This window comes from Coenobita brevimanus, chromosome 29, assembly GCF_032717465.1.
Source record: "Coenobita brevimanus isolate Jiangsu-jjx chromosome 29, ASM3271746v2, whole genome shotgun sequence".
Lineage (NCBI taxonomy): Eukaryota > Metazoa > Arthropoda > Malacostraca > Decapoda > Coenobitidae > Coenobita > Coenobita brevimanus.
Genome location: NC_136982.1, coordinates 41,527,216 through 41,551,762, shown reverse-complemented (window position 1 = coordinate 41,551,762; position 24,547 = coordinate 41,527,216). Strand labels below are relative to the sequence as shown.

The following is a 24,547-nucleotide window of genomic DNA, read 5'->3' as shown; positions in this document are numbered from 1 at the left end:
TTTTGTCCTTTTGCGCAAATTTCATGTAGCTCAACGTAAAAAAAAAAAAAAAAAAGCCCCTACATCTTTTTTATAGCACTTTCTCGTAACTAATATATTCTTGTGTTACTCCACTACTTCATCTCAGCATTCAAGATGGAGAGACGGCGATTTGAGGTCAAGTTAAAGTAAAAAGAATATAGTACACAGCAATCTCAAACACCACATCACCAGCACACCAATCCACTCTCTCAACTCAGCTATCAAGATGGAGAGACGGTGATACTGGGCCGAGTTAAGGTAAAAAGAGTATAGTACTGTACATTGCACTCTCAAACACCGCACCACCAGCACCACCACACTGGCCTTGCAACATGAGCCACATCAGGCCTTCTTACTTTCTTCCGTAACCCATTTGTCGGCGTTCAGTGCTGACATGTAATAGGCGGAAGTGTACTGTACTCTATGGTGCGTGTACCGTTACGTTGTGTGGGGATATGAGGGTGGCGGTGAATAGTACCAATTACGACTATAGGGGCATTGTTGGGTTCCTTTATTACACCCTCCTTTACTTCATACTGAGTTCTTTCCTCACCATAAACTATCTTCCTCGTCCTCCCCCTCCTTATCATTATCATCATCATCATCACCATCATAACCCTAATCCAGTTTCTCAGTGCTACAAAGGAAAGGACGGCAATAAAAAAATACAAAACATATACATTATTCACACACACACACACACACACACACACACACACACACACACACACACACGGAAAAGCCAAGCGAACACAAGCAAACACAAACATGCAATAACAAGGCTCACTCTGTTGCATGTATGGGGTTCAGAACTAAGGAAACGACAACAGAACCCTCTTAGACTTCCGTGGTTCTTTCAAGACTTAACTCAGACCCGGAAGCAGCCTGATAGTGCCGGAAGTATAATTGGAAAGGAAAGAAGGAAGGAACCAAGAGGCTGGGTACAAGGTTAGGGCGCAGGCAGGACGGTCCCAGGGAATCCCAAGAAACACACACACAAACACACACACACACACACATACACACACACACACACACACACACACACACACACACACACACACACACATTATCTCTCCGGATGCTGTCAGCAGGAAAGGGGGGGGAGTTGGAGGGGAAACTGTGTAACCATCTACCTTAATATTAACCTTCTGCAGTCGATACACAATCTCCCTAACGCCTCATCCTAAGTGATTTATTTTGCATATTACACCTGATTGTCCTCTTCTGTTACTTAAATCATTCAAAAACCACCAATATCCTGCATAAATGATATATAAAACGATACTATCCAACCGTATTCCCCCCCAAAAAAAAAAAAAAAAAAATCGGTAAGGAAAAGGTGTTAGGGAGCTTCCTTAAACGATGAGAATACGAACCTACATGACCTAACATAACCACGTAAGACAAAAGGTTAACTGCAAGAGGTTGGTTCCAGTCTAACTATCTATCTATCTATCTATCTGCAGTCAGACGCCTTCCCGTAAGAAGTGGCCACAAACAAATCGTCTTCAAGTCGTCTTGTCCTCTGCCATTACTCTAGCCTTCCCCCAACTCACCCCCCCCCTCTCATACACCTCTCCACTCCATCCCTGCATCTCATCCTCGGTCTCCTCCTTCCTCTCCCCCCACCATCTCACTCGCATACACTCTCCTCGTTAGTCTCTCACTCTCCATCCTCTCCACATGGCCGATCAAGGCATACAGTACATATAAGGTATATATAATTATAAGGTATATATAAGGGAATGAGATGGCCCTGAGGTCAACTCGGGACCATCTATGACCTAAGATTTCTAACCACACTGTGACGAGAGGAAAGAAAGAGATAATTAGAAAGAAGGGAGAGGGGAAGAGAGGAGGGGATGAGGGGGGGAAGAGGAAAGAGGGATGAGGAAGAAAGGAGGTGATGAGGGAGAAAGAGGGGAGAGGAAGAGGGGAGGGGAAGATGGGAAGGGATGAGGGGGGGAAGAGGGGAGGAGAAGGGAAGAAGGGGTGGGGAATAGGTAAGGGGGAGAGGGAAGGGGGAAAGGGAAGGGGGAGAGGGAAGGGGAATAGGGAAGGGGAATAGGGAAGGGAAGGGAAGAGGGGAGGGGAAGAGCTATTATGGAAGGTGAGAGAAAATAGGGGTTGGGAAGGGGAGAAGAGGGGATGGTAAGGAAAAAAAAAAAAAGAAAAAGAAAGGAAGACTAGAGGGGAGGGAGGGGGAGAGGTGCGGATGGAAAGAGATAAGGGGAAGGGATGCAGAGGAAGATGAGAGGAAAAAGCGCGAGAGGGAGGGGGAGAGAAAAAGTAGGAAAGGGAAGGGAGAGAAATAGGAGGAGAGGGAGGAGGAGGAAAAAAGAGGGGAGGGGGGACACTGGAAATTAGAGGAGGAGGAGGAGATGGAGGGAAGAGGAGAGGGGAGGGATGATGGATGATGATGGAGAGAAACGGGATGGGGGAGGAGAAAAAATGAGGGGAGGGGAGGGAGAAGAGAAAAATGGAGGGAGGGGAGGAAAGGGAAGGGGGAGAGGAGGGGAGGGGAGGAAGATGGATGAGGATGGAGGGAAAAGAAATGGGAACGATGGATGGAGGGGAGGGAAAAAGCAGTCAACAGATGAGAGAGAGAGAGAGAGAGAGAGAGAGAGAGAGAGAGAGAGAGAGAGAGAGAGAGAGTTAGTTTCGGAAAATTCTGAATTGGCAATGAGAGTGAATATTCATAGCATTAAACAACAGACAATAGGAAAACACAGGAGAGGAAAGAATAACAATGATACTTTAATGGCGAAATACTAATTCTCTCTCTCTCTCTCTCTCTCTCGCTTCGTGGGCGCGGGTGTAACGAAGGCGTCTGGCCGAATGGGCAAACATGGGGGACGAGAGGGAGGAATTAGCGGCATTAAGATGTGAAGAGGGGACCACATGTTAGAGAGAGAGAGAGAGAGAGAATGTGGTCGTAAGGGGGGGCAGGGTGATACGCAGAATAAGGGTACAACCAGACTGACGAAATAGGAAAAAACGAACGTAAAACAAAAAAAGTTATTGTATACAGCCTACCAAGGTGAAAGGCCTCGCATCTCAGAAAGGATCGGTCGCTACTAAAATTTATCGATTCCCAATATGCCTTTACGTAGAAATATGTCGCCTACCCATACGCATCTTAAAAAAAAACTCTCAGGATGTAATTTAGTATAATATTTGATGGTATAAGACGATCAGTTATTTAAGTTCCTCAATTAACTGAAAATAAGTGATAATCGTGCTGAGTGGGAAGACAGAATTACATGTGTGTCTATAAAAGGGGGATTTATGATGATGATGATGATGAAAATGATGATGATGATGATGATGATGAGCAGGAGGAGGAGGAGGATAAGGGCGATGATGATAACGATGATGATCATAATGATGGTGATGATGATGATGATGATGATGATGATGATGATGATGATGATGATGATGATGGTGGTGGTGGTGGTGGTGGTCATGATGATGATGATGATGATGATGATGATGATGATGATGATGAGGAGGAGGAGGAGGAGGAGGAGGAGGATAAGGACGATGATGATGGTGATGATAATGATGGTGATAATAATGATGGTGATGATAATGATGGTGGTGGTGGTAATGATGACGGTGATGATGATGGTACATTATTATTAAAAACATTCAGTATGGAAAATATTATTCATCTTGCATCGACACAAAATTTCAATCCAAAATCACATCACGTTTGGAAAAAAAAGTAATTCTGACGTCATCTGGTTTAATATTCAGTAAAAAGAAGAGAAAACTGAAGTGTGTGTGTGGGAGAGAGAGAGAGAGAGAGAGAGAGAGAGAGAGACTGTCTGCGTGTCAGTAAGATAACCCCTGCTTGCTTCTTTCATGTCTCCTAATTACCTAACCAGTACCAACAAGAACAGGGTGGTTAGAGGTCCCTGAAGGTCACTAGAGGTCACTGGAGGTCACTAGAGGTCACAACAAAGAGGACATAGTTAAAAGGGTAATGGTTATGCATGGTTACTCTTCCCGCACCCCTTCATTACTACCATACTGCTACCATTGTTCCTATTACGTTACTACCATGGCAATATTCCTACTCTTCTATACCCTACCGTCAACTGCTACCATACCCATACTATTATCTCTACCACACTACCACCAACCCTACCACACTATCACCATCCCAACCACATTTTCACAACCTCAATGAACCATCATCTCACCTACCACAGTGACACCATCCCTACCACACTACTAACGCCCCGACCACACCACCATCACCACCCTTGCCACACTAGCCCTACCACACTAACTCTGCCACACTACCATCATCCCTACCACACTACTACCACCCCTACCACACTACCACACTCACCCACTTTCACTTCGAGTCCGAGCCTGCTTTTCTCTTTATCTTGTCCTCTTTTCTTCCTCTCTCTCTCTCTCTCTCTCTCATTCCTTAAATTGTGTCTTCTGTGTTTATGTCATTTCCTTTTCTTTTTATTTCCTACATAATTTCTTCCTTTATTTCTCTTTTCTCTCTTTTTCGTCATTTCTCACATTTTCTCCTTTTTTCCCATCCTCAGTTCTTTTTCTTTTCTCTTGTTCTCTGTTCTACTCTCTCTTGCTTTCCTTCCGCTTTCCAATCCTTCTCTCTTCCATCTTCTCTTGTCTTTCTTATTCCAAACTCTCTCTCTCTCTCTCACGAACACAAACGCTAATATCCAATTTCCACACATATACGTCACTTCTTCCCTCCTCTCTCTCTCTCTCTCTCTCTCTCTCTCTCTCTCTCTCTCTCTCTCTCCATCATATTTTTTCCCTTTCTCTCATTTCCATACCTTGTCCTTCAGCTCTCCTTTCGATTTTTATCCTTTCTTTTGCGTCCATTTTTTTGTCATTTTTCTTATCTTCCCTCTTTTCTTTTTCATTATGCTGTTTCTCTTGTGTCTATTTTTTTTTCGTTTTTCTTTATTCTTCGATCATCATTCTTTGTGTGTGTGTGTGTGTGTGTGTGTGTGTGTGTGTGTGTGTGTGTGTGTGTGTGTGTGTGTGTGTGTGTGTGTGTGTGTGTGTGTGTGTGTGTGTGTGTGTGTGTGTGTGTGTGTTCTGTCTCCATCTTCATCATCTTTCTCCTCTCGCATCCGCCTCATCCTCCACTATCCTCTCTTTTATCAGTTGTCATCCTGCTCACTCATACATCCTAACACTCTCCTCTTCTTTCACTTCTCATACCTCTTATTACTTTCTCTTATTCACTCCTTCTCACCCTGACATCTTATATATTCCTCCTATCTCCTTTCTCACTCCTATCTTTTCCCCCATTCTATCTTTTATCAGCTATTTAATACCCCTCTTTGTCTCCCCTTACTCCATTCTTTTCCTCTCTTCCTTCTATCAGTTCTTATCTCATTCCTTCATCTCCTTTCCTATCTGATTCTCCTTTTCCTCTTATACCCCTCTCTTCTCCTCTTTTTGTTTCTCCGTTCCCATTTCCCTCCTCTCCTCTCACGCCCTCCTCTTCCTCATTATCCATCTTCATCCTATTTCCCACTTTGTCAATCCTTGTTCACCTCATCTCCTCTCACAACCCCAGCCTTCCACTGACAACTTTCCTTCCTTTTCTATCCTTCCCTTTCTTCTCTCACTCCCTCTTCTCCCTTTTTATCAATCCTTCTCCTATTTTCCACTTTAAAAATCCTTCTCCTATTTCTCTCCCTTCTTCTCTCACTCCTCTTTCTCCCTTTTATCAATCCTTCTCCTATTTTCTATTCCCCACACCAACAATCTTTCTCCTATCTCTCCCCTTCATCTCTCGCTCCTCTTTCTCCCTTTTCAGCAATCCTTCCCTTATTTCCTGTTCCCCATTTCAGCAATCTTTCTCCTATTTCTCCCCCTCTTCTCTCACTCCCCTTTCTCCCTTTCATCAATTCTCCTACTCCCTTTCTATCAACCCCTCACCTACTCCCCTCATCTCCCCTCACACCCAGCCTCCCACTAACAACCCTGACCTCGTTCATCATAACATTTTTACGACCCAGCCCTATGACAAGCCTCTAAGCGCCAATTCTCGACAGGCCCTTGTTAAGCTAGACCTGTTCCCCAACATCTGCCCTATAATGGAAAGAATTGGATTAACTTTTGTCATATGCAAGTGCGTGGCTTTCAACAACATTCATTATACCGCTTTGCTGAAACCCTATCTATGTCAGTCTATTAGTCAATCTATCTATCTATCTGCCTACCAATGTCTATCTACCTATCTATCTATCTATCTATCTGTCTATCTACTTATCGATCTATCTATCTATCTATACACCAGAATAATCGACATAGAAGAAAGAGAAATATACCGGCTTCATGAAACAGGAGAATAAACACGAAGGAAAAATGAAACCAAACAGAGATACAGAATAATAATTTACAAGAAGGGAAAACAAAAAAACTATCACAAAGAAAAATAATGAAAAAAAAACAAAGGAAGAAAACACATAGGAAAATAATGATAGCAATAAATGACATAAACAAGGAAACTAATTGAAACAAGGACGAAAAGAAAAGAGAGAAGGACGAAAAGAGAAATAGACGAAAAATGAATAAACGATGAATAAGAATACACCTAAATTTCTCAGCTCCCATGAATAACTGAATGCTGAATAAAGTCGTCTGGCGAAGAATAAAGAAAATAACGATAACTCATAAAATCCATGAACGAAACGGAGGAGAGAACGACAAAGGAGCAAAATGAAGAGAAACGAAAAAAAAAAATAAAATGTTAGGTAAATCGGAGCTAATTAACAGTCGCTGATGAAGGGAAAATATATGAAGGGGAGAAAGCAACAAGATGAAGTGTGTGTGTGTGTGTGTGTTTGTGTGTTTGTGTGTGTGTGTGTGTGTGTGTGTGTGAGAGAGAGAGAGAGAGAGAGAGAGAGAGAGAGAGAGAGAAATTGCACACACACACACACACACACACACACACACACACACACACACACACACACACACACACACACACAGCTCTTATTCACATTTACAATTTCATAACCTTAGACTCTCTCTCTCTCTCTCTCTCTCTCTCTCTCTCTCTCTCTTGTGGCAGGACGGTGATGTGGTGGAAATGTAGTAGTTCTGGTAGGGATGATGGAAGTACAGTAGTGGAAATAGGAGGAGGTGGCTGTAGTGTGGTAGCGGAAATGGTAGTGTGGTAGGGGTAATGGAAATACAAGAGAAGTGGTGGCATTGTGGTAGGGTGTGGTAGCACTGTGGTAGGGGGGTGTGGCAGTGAGGTTGGGATGGTGATAATGTGGTAGAGATGGTGGTACTGCGGTAGGGGAGGTGACTGTATGGCAAGGGTGATGGTAGTGTGGCAAGGGTGGTGGTGGTGTGTAGTAGGGGTGACGGTAGTGTGGTAGAGGTGGTGGTAGTGTGGTTGGGATGGTGGTGGTGTGGTAGGGGTTGTGGTAGTGCTGTGGTAGTGTGGCAGGGACGACACTAATATGGTAGGAACAGTGGTAGTGTGGTAGGGGTGGTGGTAGTGTGGTAGAGAGTGGTGATGCTAACAAGGTATGTACTGTGGTAGTGTGGTAGGAACAGCGGAGCATCTTTTCCACTGCACATCTTCGTGACTAGCATGGCAGTGTGGTAGGGGTGACGTCAATGGAGAAGTACCATTACGGAAGTCGTAGTGTGGTCGTAAAGTGTGGTAAGAAATAAATACTCACACCCACATCACGACCTCTTTGTCCTGTGCTTGGTTTTCATGTTGGTAGTGTGGTAGGGGCGGTGGTAGTGTGGTAGGGACGGTGGTAATGTAGTAGGGATGGTGGTAGTGTAGTAGGGGTGGTGGTAGTGTGGTAGGGACGGTGGTAGTGTGGTAGGGATGGTAGCAGTGTGGTAAAGGTGGTGGTAGTGTGGTAGAAGTAGTGGAAACAGAAGAGAGAAAAGAAACGGTAGTAGTAGTAAGGGTGGTGGTAATGTGGTAGGGACGGTGTAATGTGGCAAGGGTGGTAGGGAGGGTACTAATGTGGTAGGGAAGATGTTGCTGTGGTAGTGTGGTAATCTGCTGGTCGTTAAGTACTCCGCCACGACCTCTCTCACGACCCCTCTGTCCTCTGCCTGGTTTTCACGTTAGTCCTTCCTATTTCACGTCCGCCTTTCCTATATCCTTCTTCCCCCTCATAATTTTGTTTCTCTCTCTCTCTCTCTCTCTCTCTCTCTCTCTCAAAAACTGGTTCCCTCTTCACGTCCTGTTTCGCCTCACCCTTCTCGTGTTTCACCCTCGTTTCACTTTACTATTTCACTATTCTCATCCTGTTTCACTTTACTGTCTCTATTGACTTCTTGTTTCATTTCTTTCCTCTTCCTTTTCTTTATGGTCTTTTTACTCAGTTTGTCTATATTTTCATTGTGTTTCATTTTATTTATGTTTCTATTCTCGTCTTCTTTCACTTTATCATTCTCTCTCTCTCTCTCTCTCTCTCTCTCTCTCTCTCGAAGAAGAAGAAGAAGAAGAAGAAGAAGAAGAAGAAGAAGAAGAAGAACCCGTGACATAATATCCAAAAAAGTGTAAAGAAAAAATTACATAAACTAAATAAATCCACTGCATCAGAAGGACAACACAGTAAGCATATACTGAATAAAATCGTCTTCCTTTAGTCTCAGAAATATACTACCCTCTTTACTCTAACTTGGCTTAATATTGCCGTCCCTCTACCTTGAATACGGAGCCGAAGCAAGAGATTAACCCTAGAATATGAGGCTAGTCACGAAGAAGTGCTATGGAAGGAAAGACATGCCGTAGTATTGTCCTTTTCCGACACTCCGCTGCATGGAATAGGTCGCATAAGGACGAAATTCTGCGCCAAGTGAAGGTAAAAAGGTACTTAGTGCATTGGTGAAAACTGCTATACTCTTTTCACCTTGACCTGGTCCAAAATTTCGTACCTCTGTAGCATCTTTCACGTAGCATTGTGATGGAAAGAGGTCTTGCAGTGCTTCTTTTTCACTGCACATCGTGACTAGCATCATATATTCATGTTAAATCTACCGACAACTCAGTATTCAAGATGGACAGATGGCAATTTCAGGCCAAGTTAAAGTAAAGAGAGTATAACAGAACGTATGATTCTTCTGCCAACATACTGTACATAGATATCGTATAATTCTTCTGCCAACATACAGAGATATCGTATAATTCTTCTGCCAACATATACAGATAACGTATAAATATTCTGCCAACGTAGAGAGATAACGTTTAATATTTCTGCCAACATAGATAACGTATAATTCTCCCGCCAACATACTGAGACAACGTATAATTCTTCTGCCAACACACAGACAAAACGTTTAATTTTGCTGCCAACATAGATAACGTAAAATTCTCTTGCCAATGTTTACTATTTCCTGAACAGATTCCCCTTCTACCCAATAATTTCCTGCATCCCTTCCCTCTCACTGTTGCTCACTCCTTTTCACTGGTTTTCCCGCCTCTTCCCTTCCTTTCCCGCATCAGTACATCTTTAATTTTTCCTCTCTTTCTGCTCTTGTGTATTTCCGTCTTCCCTTATTCCTTTCTGCTCTCTGTTGTCTTCTTTCCATCTACCTTTTTTCCTTTTTTTTTTTTCCCTCTATTATCTTCTTCTATCTTCATTTACCTCTTTCTTTATTCTCTTTTTCGTTAATTTACATTTCCACTTCCCCTTCTCCCTTCCCTCACTTTTTCCCATTCTCCTGTAACTTTCTACTTCTCTCTCCCTTCCTTTCTTTCCACTTTCCCCCCTTTCTGCTTCCCTGCCTATTAATCTCTAATCTCTTTCCCTTTTCATTTCTTTCTAAGCCAACTGTCACCCCTTTATAACTTTTCTCCTATCAGCTCTTCTGCCTCTTCACTTCTCTCTTTCTTCCCTTTCATTTTCCCATTCCCTTTGTTTTTCCCTTTCCCTTCCTCTCCCCATGCCTTCTTTTATCCTTCCCTTCCCCTCCACCCCCCTTCCATTTCTGTTACATTCCTTCTCCCTTTCGTTCCTTTCTCTTTCCCTCTCCGTTCCTCCTCCCTTTCCTTACCACATGCTATCCTCTTCGTTCCTTCTCTTCCTTTCCCCTTCCTTTTGTCCCTCCCTTTCTCTTTCACTTCACTACCTTCCTTCTCCCTTTCCTTCTTTCCTCTCTCCGTTCCTCCTCTTCCTTTCTTCTTCCTTTGTTCCTCCCCTCTTCTTTTCTTTCCCGTTCCTTTCCTTCTCCCTTCTTTTTTTCCCTTCCTTTATCTTTCCTTCTAACCTCCCTTCCCTCTTTCCTTTCCTCATTTCCACTTTCCCTCAATCTCCGTTTCTCTTGCATCTAGTGGCAGTAGTGTTGTAGTGGTCGTGGCATGGTAGTGATAGCAGTGGTTGTAGCGGTGATAATTTTGTGGAAGTGTAGTGTGTGGTATTCGTAGTTATGTGGTGGTGGTGGTGGTAATGTGGTAGTTTTAGTAGCATGGTGGTGGTGGTGTGGTAGTCTTAGCAGTATGTTGGTGGTGGTAGTAGTGTGGTAGTGGTGGAGGTGGTGGTAGTAGTATGACGGTAATGGTAGTGTGGCAGTGATGGTAGTTTGGCAATGGTGATGGTGTAACGATGGTAGAGTTGGTAAGTAACGTTAATGTGGAAATAATGGTAGTAGTAAGGTAGTGGTGGTAGTGGCGCCAACTGCAGTGCGGTAGTTGTGGTAGTGCATTTTGTGAGGAGAAAATAATCAGTAAGCAAGAGGGGGAGAGAGAGGCAAATTGAGAGAGAGTGAAAGAGACCGCCCATGAATTCACAAGTGAGATAGTGAAAGTGAGCGAGGGTTTGTGTGCCAGGGAAGCTACGTAGAGATAGTAGGGACAGGGAGGGAGGGGAGAGTGTGGAGGGGGAAGGAAAACAAGGGAGGGAGGATTGAGGAAGGGGAGGGAGCAGGGGGGAAATGGGTGGGGGAGAGAGAGGGAGGAAGGGAAGGAGGGGAGGGAGGTGGGGGAAGGAGTGAAAGGCGAGGGGAAGGGGGAAGGTGTGTGTGTGTGTGTGTGTGTGTGTGTGTGTGTGTGTGTGTGTGTGTGTGTGTGTGTGTGTGTGTGTGTGTGTGTGTGTGTGTGTGTGTGTGTGTGTGTGTGTGTGTGTGTGTGTGTGTGTGTGTGTGTGTGTGTGTGTGTGTGTGTGTGTGTGTGTGTGCTGAGTGCCAAGAATCACAGGAGGGTCAAGGTATAAAAACAAACATAAAAAAAAAAAACTGCTAAGTGGGAGGAGTGGGAGTTTGGAAGGTCAGGTTAGGGTGAGTATTAGGGTCAGAGGAGGTCAAAGGTCAAGGATGTGTGAGAGAGTGGTTAGTGGGTGGTATTAAAGAGAGAGAGAGAAAGTGGAACCTAGGTAAATAAAGAGAAAGGAGGAGAGATTAAGAGGGAGGTAAAGTGAATAAAGGGAGAGAGAGAGAGAGAGAGAGAGAGAGAGAGATTGCATGACATTCAATGAGAGTTAAGGGGTGGGAATGAGTCTCCTTGGTTGCTAGTCAGAAAGGATGGATGAAAGGGATGCGAGTGAGGTGGAAGAGTCAGCGTAAACCCTACACTCCTTTCACTCTGACCTGGCCTAAAACTGCCATCTCTCCATCGTGAATACGGAGTTGTAACGGGGAATTAACACAAGAACATGATGCTAGTCACAAAGAAGTGCAAGGGGATGAATGAGAGGGATGAGACTGAGGTATGAAGCAATGCTCTGGTGTAAACGAGAAATCTATAATCTTTTCACTTTAACTTGACCTAAAATCACCGTCTCTCCATCTTGAATGCTGAGTCTGACAATGAATTAACACATAGAAGATAATGCTAGTCACGAAAAAGTGCTGTAGAAAAGTTGCAGGCGGTAACATTGTCTTGGTCTGCCTCTGAGCTGCGTGAAATAAGCTCCAAAAGGACGAAAATCTGGGCCAAGTTAAGGTGAAAGAAGTAAAGTGAGTGGGGTGAGTGGGGTGAGTGGGATATATGAGGTCATGAGAGAGAGAGAGAAGTTGAGTGAGTGGGCAGGAAGGTCTGGGTCAGCATGATGGAGGGGGAGGGGGCTGAAGTGAAAGCTGCGAGGGGGGTAGGGGTCATTGTGTGTGTGGAGAGGACGATACTTAACTCTTGGAAAGGTGTGTGTGTGTGTGTGTGTGTGTGTGTGTGTGTGTGTGTGTGTGTGTGTGTGTGTGTGTGTGTGTGTGTGTGTGTGTGTGTGTGTGTGTGTGTGTGTGTGTGTGGTACAGATATAATAAGATACCAAAAGATAAATATAGAGAGATAGATTACATATCTGTCTATTAATATCTATGCATTAAGTTCACAGCGCACACACACACACACACACACACACACACACACACACACACACACACACACACACACACACACACACACACACACACACACACACACACACACCTTTCTAAAAAATTTGACCCCTCCACCCATACAATAAACCCAACCATCTTTTACCTCGCCCCCCTCCCCCATCCATTCACATCCCCTCTATTATGTTGACCTAGACCTTTCTCTCCACTCACTCAGCCTTTCTCTCTCTCTCTCTCTCTCTCTCTCTAGATAACTATGGGGCTTTAGTAGTATCAGAAGAGCAGTCGTTATTGTGTAGGATGGGTGTGGGGATAATATCAGGTGAAACAAATACACTCAGATGAAGAAATGCATGACCTGAAGCATCTGTGGCAAACTCGCGAATGAAACCAACTAAAAAATGGTGAAATATACTGGTAAAAAGTATACTAAACTCTCTGCACAGATGATTGTGAATATTCTTCTTTTGAGCATAAAATTTGATGTGAAACCATATGACAGCTTACGAAAAAAAACAACTTCATCAATCAGTAAGAAACATTTACAAATATGCCGTTAAGTTTTCTGAAATCCGGATCTTTCAGGAATTAGATACCATACGAGAAAGACCTATAAACATATTAATTAGCAAGCTACAATACTGCTACTACTACTATTATTACTACTACTACTACTACTACTACTACTACAGTACTATTATTTTTAATACTGCTACTGCTATTATTATTATTATTATTATTATTATTATTATTACTACTACTACTACTACTACTATAATAATAATAATAACAACAACAACAACAGCAGCAAAATTAATAATAATAATAATAATAATAATAATAAACAGAAAACCAACAAAAAACTATCGCCAGACGCAACAGACATGAACCCAAACAAGCATTTAATCTACACTTTTTTCGGCGCCTTTGCCACACAAGGTCTCAAGGAGCTGCATAAAATAGCCCACCGGAAGTACGAGTATCATACAGAAGACGCCACAACATCTGCATGGCTAAAAAAATGAGAGAAATGCGAGAAAATGAGTAAAAATGTGGGTGTGCTTGGGGGATGAGAAAGGCTTTGGTGCGTGGTATGCATGGAAGCCGTGATGGTGACTGGTGATAGTATTGTTCTGCGTGGAGGGGGCGGTGGGCGGGATGGGTGGAGGGCGGCAGGAAGTGTGGGTTAAGGATGGGTGGCGACGGGGAGAGGTGATGCAGAGAGGGAGGTGTGGGGGTCAGAGTGGGTGTGGGGATGAGAGGGAAGTGTGGGGTTGAGAGGGAGGTGTGGAGTTAGAGGAAGGTGTGGGGGTCAGAGTGGGTGTGAGGATGAGAGGGATATGTGGGGGTGAGAGGGAGGTGTGGTGGTGAGAAAAGAGAGAAAGACAGCCTGCAGAGGGACAGAAAGAAAGATCAGTCGATGCAATAGTGAGAGGAAGGTGTGATGAGACAGAGGGAGGGAGGTCTGGGGTGAGAAGGAACTGGTGCGAGACGCTTCAGAGTCGTGGAGATAACAGGAAGTGCAGACTGAGGGATGAGTGGGTGACGAAGAGCTGATGCAGGGAGGGAAATATGACGGTGAGAGGGAGAATACAGACTGAGGGAGATAGAGTGATGGAGAGGTGGTAGGGTAAGTATGGGGGTGAGAGGCAGAATGCAGATAGAAGGAGGTAGAGAGATGGAATGGTTAGGTAAGAGATAGGGAGAAGAGGCAGAGAGGGAAGTGTGGGGGTGAGAAGAATATAGATAGAGGGAGATGTGGAGGTGACAGGAAGAGGTGTGGGGATGTTACTGAGAGACAGATGGGAGAGGACATGAGGGACAGGAGGTGTAAGGGTGACAGATGGGGGGGAGTGAGGTGTCAAAGAGAGAGAGAGAGAGAGAGAGAAGAGGAAGTGGCATGAGGGCAGAGAGGTGAGTGGAAATAAACCCATCTGACATCCACCTGACACCAACCACCGTCACCTAAATACCTCATTACTCAAGATGGCCAAGAGGAAAACAAGAGGAAGGGACATCAAAAGGAAGGACCGGAGGAACGCCAAGGTCACCTGCCAAGCGTCCAAATTTCCCAGTAGTGGAGAAGTCAGTTTGCTTTCATCTAACGGAACTAGGCCACTCACAACGATAAAACTGAACCTTAGTTATGGGATAGGACTGAATCTCCTTGGTTACTAGTCTAATAAAAACCCCAGTCCAACCACATCCTACCATCAACTTCGCTAAGAGGGGTTGGGGATCTGTGTTAGATTCGAGAAAACCAACATGATACAGTACAACCCTGGTCCTATGTAAATGTGAACCTGCCCTCCCTCTGCACTACTCCATCCTCCCTTCTGATGATAGGGAGGGAGTTGTGGGACGTTTGTATGGCCAGGCAGTGAAGCAGCTCGGTCTTAGTGCCACCACGTGAAGGTGTTCCTCTCCATCACCTCAACAGGGCATACAGTATTGGTTAAGTCGCTTGTTTCACGTTAGCTAACATCCGCTATACTCTCTTCACTCCAACTTGGCCTAAAACTTTCTCCTCTTTGTTTTCAGTGGTGACCTACAACAAGAGGTCTAGAATATGGTGCCAGTCACGAAGAAGTGCTGTGGGAAAGATGTAGTGCCATAACATTGTCTTTTCCTGCCACTGAGCTACGTGAAATAAGCTGCAAAATGACGAAAATCTGGGCCAAGTTAAAGTTACCGAACTATGGGCATTACCCATTTTGGCGGCAGATCTTGATATATATATATATATATATATATATATATATATATATATATATATATATATATATATATATATATATATATATATTTTATATATATATATATTTTATATATATATATATATATATATATATATATATATATATATATATATATATATATATATATTTTTTCTAACAAACCCTGGATTATTTTATTTAGAAGAGGGAAGAACATGACCTCTGAAATTTAAAGGGTTCAGTGAATCTCTCTCTCTCTCTCTCCGTCCTCGATGCAAAACAAACTTCAAAAGCTTAGATGAGGCCCTTCACAATCAAATAAAGATGTTTTTCACCCTTGGAGGTCGAAGTCTTTCAGTTTTTCCCTTATGTATCCGCCAAATGGTTCTACTTTTACGCTGTCTCCGTCAAATGGTTTTACTTTTACGCTATGTATTCGCCAAATAATTCTACTTGTATGCTATGTATTCGCCAAATGGTTCTACATGTATTTTTACGCCATGTATCGCCAAATGGTTCTACTTTTACGCTACGTATTCGCCAAACCTCGCTTATACCATCCCAACCTATCAAAATTTTCGGCTTCCATCATTAACCATACCACCCTCACGCCACACCACACCACCATACCACACCGCCATACCACATCACATCATCCCACACCATACTATCACCTCGCTCCACATCACACACCACACCACACCATACCATCCCTCTCCACCCATCCCACCCTCACCTCCCATCATGTCTTCATCATCTCTACATTTTCTTTGTTAACAAGACACTTTCAACACAAAACATCACCAAACACCCCTCAATCACCGACTCATTCATACGGATCGTTGCGTAAGACTTCACCGGAATGGGATGACATGTGAGAATTGAATCGAATTTTCTCGTATTAATTTTAACTGAACCGAGAAGCCTGCAAATCCTTCCTAGTGTGTTGGGGATGAGGTAAAAATGAGAGAGAGAGAGAGAGAGAGAGAGAGAGAGAGAGAGAGTGTGTGTGTGTGTGTGTGTGTGTGTGTGTGTGTGTGTGTGTGTGTGTGTGACTGAGTGAGTGAGTGAGTGTGTGTATTTAACCCCTCACAAGTGCTACCTGGCCGCCTTCCAATCCCAACATGAAATATATAGCTTAGTATCGCAGGCCCCATCATACCACACCACTAATACCATACCACACCACACCACTCATCCAACACCACCCCACACCACCTCACCTCGCTCCACAAAACACCACACCACATCCCCTATAACACACCACGGCAACTCACACCATTCAACCCAACCCAAACCCAACCCAGCTCACATTACACGCCACACCCAGCCCCACATCACCCCACACCATACCACACCCCACCCCCCACCTCACACCCCATCGCAAACCACACATACCTACACATAAAGCCGTGACACATATGTATAGCACTCTGACATACACAAGGCACTCATATACAGCAAGTTGGCACACATGTATATCGTTGACACCCTTGGCACTCCCCATTGTCCTGAGGTGTATGAGGACACAGCCAGGCACAGAAATACACCTGATTGTATTGTATGCCAGCCAGAAAAGGGGAATGACTTTTTTTTTTTTTGGCACACCCTGTTATATTGCTTGATGCCAATATTTGTGCATTTTCTTTCTTTATTATTATTATTATTCAGTTTCTTCTTCATTTCCTCTCTCTCTCAGTGTGTGTGCGTGTGCGTGCGTGTGTGTGTGTGTGTGTGTGTGTGTGTGTGTGTGTGTGTGTGTGTGTGTGTGTGTGTGTGTGTGTGTGTGTGAGAGAGAGAGAGAGAGAGAGAGAGAAGGGGGGAAGGAAGAAAACTCAGCCAACTCTAAACACCTTTTCTTTCAATTCTTAGCCCATAAATAAATAAATGCAAAAATAAATAATTAGATAAATAAAGTCAGCCATTACCCCTACAGAACGAACAGGTGTGAAATAATTAAAAGGTATAACCACGCTCCCACACCTTAGCCTCACCTGGTTTTAACGATGACGCGCTTGTGTATTTATTTATCTATTCATTTATTCACTTACTTCATTTAATTATTCATCTCATTTATTTTATTTTCATACCTATTCATATTTTACTTTTACTCACATCCTTTACTTATTTATCCCCTTATATATTTAGTTAATTTATGCACTAATTTATTTATTTTCATTTATTTATTGATTTATTGTTTTCTGCTACCGCCAGTGGTATGATGCACATCCGGTCAATTGATTTATTTCGATAGGCGTTTGCTTTCTCTTTCTCTCTCTCTCTCTCTCTCTCTCTCTCTCTCTGTACAGGTATATGGTGTAGGTTAATTGCATATTTTTTAGGTAAGTTCTCATCTCCCTCCCCCACCATCTTTCCCCTAATCCCTTCTCCTTCTCTTCGATCCCACTCTCATTGCTTCTCTATTGGCAAACACACCTAAGTTCCCTCTCTCTCTCCTCTCCTCTCCTCTCTCTCTCTCTCTCTCTCTCTCCACACCATACCACACTCCTCTCTCCACACTTATATTCAACTTCCCTCCCCTCTCACCCCACCTCCATCATTACCTCTCACACCTCATCACACATAGCGGTACAATCCCTACCCCCCTTTCCTCCCTTCATATCTCCCCCTCCTTCCTTCCCCATCCTGTCTCCTCAGCTCTCTCCCACACCACACCCTCACCCCCTCCCACACTCCATTACATATCTACACACCCTCCCTGCTTTCTTCTTTCCTCCATTTGCATCATCTTTTCCTCCCACCCTTTCCTCCCATTTGCATCATCTTTTCCTCCATTCTTTCCCTCTCCTTTTCATCGTCTTCTCTCATTTCCTTCCCTTACCTCTTTCCCTTTCCATTCCTCGTCTCCTTGTTCATCATCGTTTTCCCCTTTCCTTCCCTTACTCCTTTCCTTCTCTTCTTCCTTTTCACCATTTTTTTCCCTCCCATCCTTCCTTCACTTCTTTCCTCCTCCTTTCCTCCACTCCTCCCTTTTCCTCCTTTCCTTCCCTCATATTCATCATCTCTTCCTACACTTTCCTCCCTTCCTTACCTCACCTCTCTCCTTTTCACCATCTCCCCTCACCCTTCCTTCATCTCTCTCCTCCATTCCTCGCTTTTCCGCCTTCCTTTCCTCACCTACTCCCCAACCCCCCTCCACCACATCCTTAACCCCTTCAGTACCACCTCCCCACCTCTTCCCCCTACTACCACCAACACCACACACCCTCCTCTGCCTTGTATCAAATTCCTAGCTTACGTAACTCCTTCTACTGAGGGATCTAGATTTCTTCGACAATGTTTGGTAGGGACGAGGTATTTCGGCGAATCATCCTTTGGTTCCTCCTTTTTCATCAACATCATCATCATCATCATCAACAACATCATCACCACCACCACCACCATCATCCTTCTTTCATTTTTTTTTTCTACTAAATAAACCATATACGTAATTATATTCCTTTTCACTCCAACTATAGAAAAAAAATGTCTCTAAAAAAAATACACAAGGCAACATGTAACAATAAATAAATAAATAAATAAATAAAATCATACCTAGCGACGGACACCTACTAATTAAGAACACCTGACTGCGTTACGAGACGACAGGTAACCCAAGAACAAAACAGGACGGAGTAATATATAACGCGTGTCATGGCAGGAAGGGCATGTTGCTAAGCGGGGATTGAAGTACCGCCCCACCTCTCACAGCATGCAGCGTCAGACAACAAGTGGACATATATATATATAAACGTTGCAAAATAAGAGGTAGACCGCAAAATAATGAAGTGACAGGTGTGTAGGGGAGGAGACAGTAATATAAGGCAAAGGTAGGATTAAAGATAGTTGCTAAGCGAAGACGGAATTCCCACCCCCTCACAGGATGCAGGGTCAGACAATAGCCAGATATATATAAAGATTATAAAACAATAGATGGATCAAGAACAGGTACAGAGACAAGGCGGAAAGGAGTACTAATGCACATTCAGTGTCGCGGGGGGTACGGTACTTGACGAGAGGGGAAAGATATGCCACCACCTCACAGGAAACAGCGTCAGACAACGGCTGGATACAGAGATTACAAATGAAGAGGGAGGCCAAGGGCAAGGTGGAAGGACAAGCTGGGAAGGAGCAACATATTGTGTGTCGTGGGAAGAAGGATGTTAGCTGACAAGTGGGGACAGAAATAACACCTTCCCTCACAGTATGCAGCGTTAGACAACACCTGAATAGAAAAATAAATAAACAAATAAATAAAAACTATGTATATGTATGTATGTATGTATATATGCATATTATGGAACACCTTGCTGGTCGGGTTAATCAAGTTGCAGTCTGGGAACACCTGTACTACGTGAGAAGGTGTACACTCGTGAGGCTATAGTTTCTACCCGGCGTTGCAGAGGGGCGCCTTCAAGGGGTGGCACCGATATGACGAGCGGGGTGGGGGAGGAGCTGCCCGGTTATATAAATGCCTCTCAGTTCCCTCCCTATCCCCCAAAAGGAGAATGGTGAACTGTGAACTAAGAGCATTTCTCTCTCTCTCTCTCTCTCTCTCTCTCTCTCTCTCTCTCTCTCTCTCTCTCTCTCTCTCTCTCTCCAGCCTGCAGTCCACCGGGTTCACGTTCACATGATGCTGGGGTTGGAACTACTATTATCTTCAATAACGGCCAATACCCTAGTTGTGAAAGAAGAAGTGGAATCGTAGGCTAACTTTTGTCCCAGGCTGTACCAAACATGTCACGACCACAGTACAGTCAATAACAAAATGGAAAATATATTAAAAAAAAAAAATGGAAAATACAACAAACGAAATAAAAAAAAACGAGAGTAAACAACAAACACAATACAAACGTGGAAAAAACAAAATGAAAACGTGAAAAATAAACAGGTGAAAAATAAACAGGTGAAAAATAAACAGGTGAAAAAACGCGGAAAATAAAGTAGTAATGATAAAAAAGGTAGAAAAAAAAAAAAAACGCGTGGGAAATACAAAAAAAAGGTGGAAAATAAAACACAGGATAAAAAGGTGGAAAATACAAAATAAAAAAAAATAACAATAATATACACCTGATAAGAAGACCACTTAATCGTAAATATTAGTCTGTTTACCTTAACTTGGCCTATATTTCTGTCCTGGTGCAACGTATTTCATGTAGCTAAGTGGCAGAATAAGAATACTGTAGCTCCTTATCCTTTCCACGGCACTTCTTCGTGACTCGCACCATATTCCAATGTTCATCTATTGTTATTGCTGAAATTTCAAAATGGGGAGATGGCAATTTTAGGCCAAGTTAGAGTAAGAAGCGTATAGTTAAGACCCTTCATGAATACGATTTTTTTCTTCTTTTAGCTTTCCCTTACCTTTCCTTCCTCTTTTTCTTACACCTCTAATGGCGGCTGGATCCCCTGAGATTTATAAAGACGTCTGGCGGTCCTGAAATAAAGAGAAAATATATCTTAATACATGGCAAACCGTAAATGTCGTGTGTGTGTGTGTGTGTGTGTGTGTGTGTGTGTGTGTGTCATTATTCTCTCTCTCTTTCTCTCTCTCTCTCTCTTTCTCTCTCTCTCTCTCTCTCTCTCTGTCATTCACAAAATCCTCAACCAGACTGGAGGAAACAGATGAAGTGGAAAGGGAGAGGAGGAGAAATGAAGTAATGGGGAGGGAGAGGATCCTTCTCTCCCTCTCCATTTTATCTCTTTCCTCCTCTCCCTCTCTCTCTCTCTCTCTCTCTCTCTCTCTTAATCACAAAAATCCTTAACCAGAATCCCATCTTCTATATCCATTTCTTCTCAACCCCTTCAATCTGGTGATGTATTATCCATTCTTACCACATACAGACGATTTTTATTAAAACTTAAGAAATCTCTCTCGCACTAAATGGGTTAATGAAGACTGTATCTAACCCCTCCAGCTCAAAGTCTTACCCAAGCTGAGGGAAATCGTCTGAAGGGATTACTATGAAAACCACGTGATCGGGGTGAAGTGGTTAAGTCTTCTTTGTCACTGCAACCTTCACCACAATTGTCTTTTTTAACCAACATAAATTTCATTCAGTCACGCTCTTCTTTCCTCTCTCTCTCTCTCTCTCTCTCTCTCTCTCTCTCTCTCTCTCTCCCTTTTTCCACTTCCTCTCGTTATTCCTTGTCCTTCTTTTGACCTCCCTGTTTTTCCTTCCTCGTTCCACCCTTCTTTTTCTTCCCTGATAACATCATACTCTCTCTCCTCTCTTCCTTTATCTCCCCTCTGTCTTCACCCCTCACCACCTTCTCCCTCCCCAACCTCCTACTTCCTTCATCCCCCCCCCCACACTCCTTATCCCCAACTCCCCCTCTATTTCTTACTTCGACACCACACTTCCTGCACCCCTCCCTTCCACACTCCCTCTCCCCTCACCCTCCCCACACTCCCTCTACCTTCCCCCCACTTCCCTCACCTCTCACCCCCACTTCCTCCTCCCCCCTCCTCATAAACCATCAAGCACTGCCCCCCCTCCACACCCTACCCTTATAATTATGCAACCCAGTCTTGTGCGAGGTGGGTTTTCCAGGGAGAGTTTCTTGTACCCCTTCCACCTCCCTCCTCCCCTCAAATCCTGGAAATCCCACCCCTTGTTTCCTGTACCCTTTTCACCCCTCAAAACACCCCTACCACCTCCCCCTTGCCACCCTTCACCTCACCCCTCTCACCTTTCCATCTCTTCCTCTCCTCTCAACTCCCCCCTTTACTCTCCTCCCCTCTCCCCTTCCTCAAACCACCTCTTTCATATCCCCCTTTCCATCTATCACTTCACTCCTCCCACCACTCCATCTCTTCCTCCTCTCAACGCATCCCTTCGCTCTCCCCCCTTTTTTCCTCAAATTGCCCCTCTCATCTCTCCCTTTCCACTCTTCAACTTACCCTTCCCACCTCTCCCTGGGTACTGGAGAGGGTGCCTTCACGTGGTGGCACCTGTATGGCCGGGTGGCGCCACTACCCGGTTATATGAAAGACCCTCAACTCCCTCCCTATCCCCCAAAAGAAAGATGATGTACCGCAGAAGAATTTTAGCCTGGAGTCCACCGGGTTCACGTTCATCTGAGTCTGGGTCATCGCTACTGCTGTTACTACTACTACTACTACTAATACTATCTCCCCTCGTCCCAAAGGGTGTAGTCAAAGGGGTAGATAGGGCACATACAAGACACAGCCCGTGAAACAGAGGACAGCTGAAACAGACAGTGGTATGGCGTGGGTTTGGTCTTGGGATCGTGGCAGATACATGTTAGATTGTCAGGGTGAGGAGTGCGTGAGGATACAATACTGGAATGGAGGAGTGCGTGAGGATATAAAACTGGAATGGAGGAGTGCGTGAGGATACAATACTGGAAAGGAGGGTGAGGAGTGCGTGAGGATATAATACTGGAATGGAGGAGTCCGTGAGGATATAAAACTGGAATGGAGGAGTGCGTGAGGATACAATACTGGAATGGAGGAGTGCATGAGGATATACAACACTGGAATAGTTCAATACACAGCACAAGCACATGGCTGGAGGAACGCGGTACTAGCTGAGTGTGTGGTGACAGGAATATACAACACGAAATAAGTCATCACACGGAAGAGAAAGAAGTGAAAATGATGTTCGCAGGAAGAGAAAAATGAAAATATTGTTCGCACGGAAGAGAAAGAAATGAAAATGGTGTTCGCACAGAAGAAAAAAGAAGTGAAAATGGTGTTCGCAGGAAGAGAAAGAAGTGAAAATGGTGTTCGCACGGAAGAGAAAGAAGTGAAAATGGTGTTCGCAGGAAGAGAAAGAGGTGAAAATGGTGTTCGCAGGAAGAGAAAGAAGTGAAAATGGTGTTCGCAGGAAGAGAAAGAGGTGAAATTGGTGTTCGCACGGAGGAAAAAGATGTGAAAATGGTGTTCGCACGAAGGGAAAAAGTGAAAATGGTGTTCGCAGGAAGAGAAAGAAGTGAAAAAAGTGAGTACTCCCATCCCACTTTCCTTCATGGAGCTCACTAACGGCCAATGCAACGGTGAAACGACTGTTATTACCGTTAGCGTAACAGTTCAACGGGTTCAAATTACCGTTAGCGCAACAGTTCAACGGGTTCACTTTCACAGCCACATACGATTACACCTCTTCAAATCTTTCGGAGTCAGTTCTTAATCTCTTCCATCCGATGACACGTTAAAACCTACATCAGTCCACACCAGACGATTTTCTTTAACTGACAACAGGATCTCTCATACTGAAGGGGTTAATGGAGGCTTTATCTAACCCCACCAGTTCGAGAAGCCTATCTAAAGCTGAAGAAAACCGTCTGAGGGGATAGTAAGAATAAAATAAAATAAAATACGTTGTGAGATTCGAAGATTTAACCCCCTGAGCCAGAGGGTGTCAGATTGATTTACTTTTTTCCCTGGCTTCAGACGATTTTATTCAAACTGGGAGACGCCTGGAACTGGAGGGGTTAGTCAGAAAATTCATTAACCCTTTTTCTACTAAAGGTCTGTCTAAGATGGGGAAAAAATCGTCTAGTAGTGGAAAAAATAAGCTAAAAAAAAAAAAAAAAGTCACTGTAGGAATGTGGTTAGATATATATACCACGGTTCTTCATTCACCAGGTTATATTTCGACTTCTATACTTTCTTTGTACACCCAGACGATTTTAATAAGCTCCAGAGAGGCTTTTCAAACTGGAGGGGTTAGAAACAACTTTAACTGTTAACCCCTTTATTACCTGCGTGCTCTCCTGAACTGAATGAAATCGTCTTAAGGATGCAGTGAAAAATTAAGGATAGTCCATATATATCTCTTCCCTTCCCCTCCGCCGGGTAATTTGTGTGTGTTGCGGGAGAGGCCCAGTCAGCGTTCTTAGCGTCTATCCTGCATCAGTTTAGTACCTTCTCCCACTGCCATACCCACGCCCACACCAGCAGACTGAAAAATCCCTGCATCACATAAAAATATTGTCAGGTGAAATTCTGGCTGAGTATTATTTATGCCTCACCCTGTATATAAAAACGTCATCGTACTGAAAGGGTTGAACAGGGTGAATTCAAAGGCTTTTATCGTTGTCAGCTATTTTTTTTTTCTCCCTAACTCCCTTCAATCCCTCTTCTCTTCATTTTTTTTTTTTAATAATCGCTATTACACCGCACAATACTGTTCTGAATTCTCTTCTTGTATGCCTCCCCCCCCCCCGTCCGTCTACACACTCTCACCGCTTTCCTGTCCAACTTACTCATGCAGGTTAATCAGTATTCTCACTCCTTCGTGTACACAGCTAGTCAACTCAGGTACAGTTCTCTTTGGTCTGTTGTATCCCCATAATTACGATCTCCGTATTCCAAACGTAGTATGTCAAGGCATCTTGAGGTGAAAGGATCTTGATTTTTATCCTTTTCTTGTCCTTACCTTTACCTTTTATGACTTTCTGTACAAGAGGCCAACTTTCAGGCTTCTAACCTCTCTCTCTCTCTCTCTCTCTCTCTCTCT

The 24,547-nt window shown here is 43.8% G+C and overlaps 1 protein-coding gene across 1 annotated transcript in view; it reads right to left on the bottom strand.

Moving 5' to 3' along the window:
• Positions 1-20,490, bottom strand: part of LOC145395060 (carboxypeptidase B-like) — a 38,587-nt gene extending 18,097 nt beyond the window's left edge. Inside the window, exon 1 of the mRNA XM_080268815.1 lies at positions 20,424-20,490. The gene's annotated coding sequence lies outside the window, so the exon portion shown is untranslated. The remainder of the gene's footprint in view (positions 1-20,423) is intronic.
• Positions 20,491-24,547: the final 4,057 nt, after the last annotated feature.